We start from the raw sequence: 6,000 nt of genomic DNA, 5'->3' as shown, positions 1-6,000 counted from the left end.
CTCCAAGTGAGATCCAGGAAGCATGCAAGGATTGTCCCCCTCTCCATTATACCTTCACAACAACCCTGTGAGGTAAGTTAGGTTGAGAGTGAGTGACAGAGCTCAAAGTTTCCCAGTAAGCTTCATGTATGAGTGAACCCTGGTCTCCTAGGTCCTCATCCAGCACTCTAACTGTCACACCACACTGTCTCTTAGGTTGCATGGCGGTGTGTAACAGCTTAGCAGAATGCTGTGGAACATCTTCAGTCTCTGGCAATTAAAAGTTCCATTTCTAATGGTCCTTTACAAGATCCACAATCTGTTTCACATTCCTAATGCTGTGAAATTCATCAGGATTCGTGGCTGGTGTGTTTGCACAACTTGTACCCTTAGGTCTCAAACCTGTATTTTAATCAGGTATCTTAATCCAAGGGGGAAAGCTAAAGCTCAGGAGTAGGGCCTCTTCTCTGTATGCAGAAGGTCCCAGGTTCAGTCCCCAAAATTTTCAGGTAGAGCTGGAAAAAGTTCCTACCTGAAAGCCTTGATGGTCACACACCTCTGACCCCTGTCCTTTTCACTACCAGCCAGGTCAGGGAGAGACCCACCATTTGCTCTCTTTCACGAAGCCACTTCCTTTGCTACTCTAACAACTCATACTTAGGGACCATTAACTCACCAAGAAGGTGGCCAGATTATTTCAACAACTGAATCCTCCATTAGATTTTAACCCTTGCTGGATTGAAGAATTAGAAGGGACTCATGCAAACATTCTATCTCCACTCCCCACCTACTCCCCCCCCCCAAAAAAAACCCCTCACAATACATTTTCTGAATATTTTGCTATTTTTACCCGGTTGTGATAGACATATTGTGGCAATGTCTTTCTTGAGATAACCTCCTAATAATGCCTTTGAGAAGCTATCATACTGCAAATTGTGCTTTATTGAAATCAGAGACGTGTGTCAAAATCTTCAGCTGACAGATAGAACTCATTTAAGGTTTCAGAAATGTTTGCTGCCTTCTTGGGAAGAGTTTTCTTCACTGCCCACACATTTCTATTTTTAAACCCGTCTTACTCTATTCTGCAAAGCAATTTGCTTTAAACTGCAGCTGTACATTGACAAACCACCTACAAAGAATACTTCAAAGCTTCTCCCTTGCTGACACTGGAAGGTCCTTTGACACCACTGTTACACTTTTCACTCATGCATTTATTTCTAGACTGAATGGAATGGCAGAAGGCTATTTCACATGCTACACAGCAACAAGCCCCAAACTGCTGCCCCTGCTGCAATGCAGCAGCCAGCCCTGCCACACATAACTATTATCCCTGCTCTTCCATCCCCGCCACCCACCTGCTTCCTCACCCAGCCCCCCTGCTTCCTGCCATACACACTTGGAACTAGGGAGGAGGAATAAATTTAATTCTGTTTGCATTTTAATGAGAAATTACCCAATTTGCACTTCTCCAAGCAATACATGAACCAAAACACAGCTATCCTTCAAAATTTGCAGTTACCTGAACTATGCAATGCAATCCTTCAAACAATGTGCACAAAAATGCATACATTCAAGAAAACAGTATACCCAAATGCATTATATCAAGGTGTGTGTATAAAAGATGTCTATACATTCATCTTTAACCAAGATAACTGTCTGGAGCATGATGTTCTGCACTTACGTTCTGCAAACATTTTACAACAATGATTTTCCAAGCTTATAAAATGCATAAGGAACCACCACAAGATCATGGGGAGCCTTCTCCCTGAAGAGGGCTACGCTACAGATACTGTTCTCACCCCCCACCCCCCCACACACAAACCGTTGTTGTTTTATCAATAGCTATTTGTAAGAGCATAAAAACACAGAGAGCTTCTGGATCAGGCCAAAGGTCCATCTCTTCCAACATCCAGCTCCAACAGTGGTCATCCAGGTGCTTCTTCTGTGAAGCCTGCAAGCAGGACTTGAGTGCAACAGCAACTCTCCCCACTGGCTGCATCAACAGAAGAATCAAGGGAAGGAATAGCACTGCTCTATTTTCCCTTGGTCAGACCACACCCACAGTAGCGTTTCCAGTTCTGGGCACCACAATTTAATAAGGATATTGACAAGCAGAAATGTGTGCACCAAGATGATCAAGGGTCTGGAAACCAAGCTTCATGAGGAACAGTTGAGGGACTTGGGTGTGTTTAAAAGAAGACTGAGAGGGAGATACGAATAGCCATCTTCAAATATCTAAAGGCCTGTGACATGGGGGATGCAGCATGCTTGCTTTCTCCTGCTCCAGAGGCCAGGACCCAAACCAATGGATTCATGTTGCAGAAAACATCAGGAAGAACTTTCTGACACTGAGTGGTTTGACAGTGGAGCACACTACCTAGGAGGGTGGCGGACTCTCCTTCCTTGAAGGTTTTTAAGCAGAGGTTGGATGGCCATCTGCCATGGATGCTTTGGTCAAGATTCCTGCACTGCAGGGGGTTGGACTAGATGAACCTCAGGGTCCCTTCTAACTCTACAATTCTATGAACTGGTACACAGAGACATGCTGCCTCTGACACTGGACAGGGAACATAACCATCATGGCTAGTAGCCATTAATAGCCCTATCCATATTTTTGAGTTTTTAAACATAGGGTATGAGAAGCAATAATCTGTAACATTAGTCTTTCAAAATGAAGCTTTCTTTCCGAAAGAGGAAGGAGGATCACTCTCTTTAAATGCACTTTCTTTCTTTTTTGTCTGTTTGCATTTCTATAAAGCAACGAACACCAGTTAATCAGTAAGCCATGTTAAAGTTGAGAGGAATTGAGAAAGCCAGTGGAGGTCAATAAACTGAACTATGTTGTGATCACTTTCCGAATATCATCAACTCAATTCTAAAATGGGTAATTTGTGGCTGTAATAGTAGGAAACAGAAACATTTCCTATGATGTATTAAAAGTGCCATCTAGTGGAGAAAAGTCATTTTCAAGCATCCATTTGTCAGTCTGAATTGTGCTCCTGCTAAATTTTCTATGTCTTCCAAGTCCAATACACCAGCATCCAATCTGTTTGGCATGCAAGCGTACAGAATCCCAACCCACAACTGCATGTTCAGCATCCCACTGCAGTTTGCATAAAGACCGGAGGTCTTGGCCATTAATAATGAATGCAGCAGCAGCATTAGAAGATATTGAGGGTAGTTGTTGTACTGAGTACCTCAGAATTCCCCCTAAAACCCAGCCAGTCATGGAATGAGGCCCAGAGTGGGGAGTTGTTGTTGCATTATTCTTCCCCCCCCCCTTATTTGCAACCTTCATGCTTAGCAGAGCAGTTTTGAAAGCTGCAATGTGACCCCTCCCCTTTGCTGAGAGAAAAGTGTTGTAGGACTGGATACCATCTCTTTCTGGGATTTTCACAAACAGCTGGCGCATAGGCAAGGGGGCCCAGGACCATCTCTGGGAAGCCAGGTTCTCAGACCCATGATCCAGGTGCAGTGGCCAGCTGTCCATATGTGGCCAGGCCATGAGCCCATTGAGGCTGTGAGGAAGACCTCGTGGAATGTGGTCTGAAGGCATATGAAGCTACCACCTTGGTGAAACTAAGTAGGTCTAGGTCTGGTCAGTTTCCAAATGGTGACTGCTTGGGAACTCACCCACCGAACACCACTGCTTTGGGTTCCATGGCAGAAGGAAGGCGGGTAAATAAAAGTAAGAAAATGAGTTAATAAATCTCTTTCAGCTCCTTGGAACTCTTGATATGGATGCTGCCAGCTGTCAGAACCTCAACTGCCCCCAAAATGGAAAACCTTGCAGGATTTGCTACTTTTGCTTTGGTATCAAAATGTGTAGAGTTTGGCACTAGCTGAGAAAATAACCCATAAATGCTGTACAGTAGGATATTATCTTATATGCAAAAAACACAGTGCTCCCTCAGTACATTGTGAAATTTTATTTTCCTAATGGTCTTAAGTACCTTAACAACCTAATGTTAAGTCTCTCTAAGACATACTGGGCTGCTTTTTTGTACTTCTGTTACTTTTATCACATTATTTTCTTTGATTTACTTCAATGAAATCTTTTAATAAGTAAGTAAGTCTCGAAGGTAACAAAAGGCAGTTTTAGGAAGTGGGGGCAGGATGACATATTGCAGGGCCAATGAAAAGCTGACCTTTTATTGTCAGGACAGCCTCAGAAGCAAAAGGCAGAGGCAGAGTGAGCAGGGCAGACCTCAAACACAGTAGCACCAGCTTGGCTGTACCGTAAGTATGAAAGAAGAGCCCCTCTGGATCCAACCAGAGGCCTGTGGAGTCCAGCATCCTGATCTCACAAGATAAAAGCACAAATAAGTAGCTGAAACCACTAGGTGTCTCTTTTGCTGCATTTGGTTTTTGGGTTTTTTTTTAAGCATTTAAGCAAACCTGTATGTTTTATGCAAGAACCTTCTGCCTTTGATCACAGGACAGTGCTTGGGTTGTGTGTATGGTGAAATGGAAAATAATAATAAAATGTAGGAGGTGATGCAAAATACCTTTCTCTGCTGGTGAGTTGATGTCAGTCAGAGTAGATCAGGGGTTGGCAAACTAAGGCCCGTCAGCCGGATCAGGCCCAATTGCCTTCAGGATCTGGCCCACGGAGTGTCCATGGATCAGCGTGGGGATTCTGTTTGTTCGGGATGCGCCATTTTTCCCCTACACCATTCCATTCCCCCCCTCTCTCACACACACACTATGGTGGTGCCTCCCCCCTCCTCCTGGCTTCTCCCTGCCCTGTCTAGAGGAGGAGGGGGGCTGGGCTGAGCTGGCTGAGTGCCATTTTAAGTAGCCCCTCTCCGGAGCCAGCCCTTTCGTGCCGCTCACCTTCCCTCCGCAGTGGCCACCACCCTGGTGCTCCTGTAGGCCAGAGAGTGGAGTAGATGAGCTCGCTCTGCCTACCCACGAGAAGCAGCAGCGGCAGTGGTGGTGGTGGTAGCCCCAGGGAAGGTAAGTGCAGCGGCTGGGTCTGGGGGGTGGGGAGGAGGACTACTTGCCCCCCTCGCCTCTTCTTCCAGCTCCCCCCCCCCCCGGTGCTGTTTCTCTGGCCCGCCACAAAGTCTGAGGGACAGTGGACCAGCCCGCAGCTAAAAAAATTTACCGACCACTAGAGTAGATTATACCGGGCTGTATTTTGATGGCATATGTAAGTCGGCCTTAAGTGGTGCTGCCAACATTTCTGCCCATTATGTTTGCCCTGATTATTAGGGAAGAAACTAGTGTGCAAAAGGGGAGGCAGGGGGAGGTGTCATGCAGACTAGTGTGCATATTTAGAGCACCCTTTCCCAACACAGTGCTCTCCAGATGTTTTGGAATGCAATTCCCATCAGCCCCAGCAGATGTTTTGGACTAAAACATAAATACAGTATAGTTAAAGCATGGAATTCACCTTCACAACTTAGATGGCTTTAAAAGAAGGTTTGACAAATCCATGAAGGATATCAATTACTACTAGTCACAATGGCTATGTTGGATGCCATGTGGCCCTGAATACCAGTTACTGGGAATCACAAACGGCAAGAGTGCTGTAACACTCAGGTCCTGCTTGGATGCTTCCCATAAGTATCTGGTTGGCCACTGTGAGAGCAAGATGTTGAAGTAGGTGGGGCTTCAGCCTGATCCAATAGGCTCTTCTTATGCTCTTATATTAATTTCCATGTGGTTGACGGGAGTTCTAGTCCAAAAGCTGGGGTGGCACTAGACTGAAGGCTGATTTAAGCCATCTAAAAGGACCTCAGCTAGGTGTTACAAGAGGAATGGAAGCAGCAGAATATCAGAAAGGGAGAGAAGATGGGGATTAAAGGTGGCTCCAAATTCTGAAAAAGCCAAAGACCTCTATTCGAATGCAGATGCTCCAACATAAAACAGATTTGAAATTGCAGCAGTATCTGTGCAGACCTACTGGGGACAAAGGACAAGCAAAAGAAAAAAGGAGAATGAAACTAATTGATATGACCAGTGCTGGATTTACATATAAGCTAAACAAGCCATAGCTTAGGGCCCCACTCTCTT

Source organism: Podarcis cretensis, assembly GCF_951804945.1.
Source record: "Podarcis cretensis genome assembly, chromosome: Z".
NCBI lineage: Eukaryota > Metazoa > Chordata > Lepidosauria > Squamata > Lacertidae > Podarcis > Podarcis cretensis.
The sequence above is the reverse complement of the archived record's forward strand: the minus strand, read 5'-3'. Positions refer to the sequence as shown.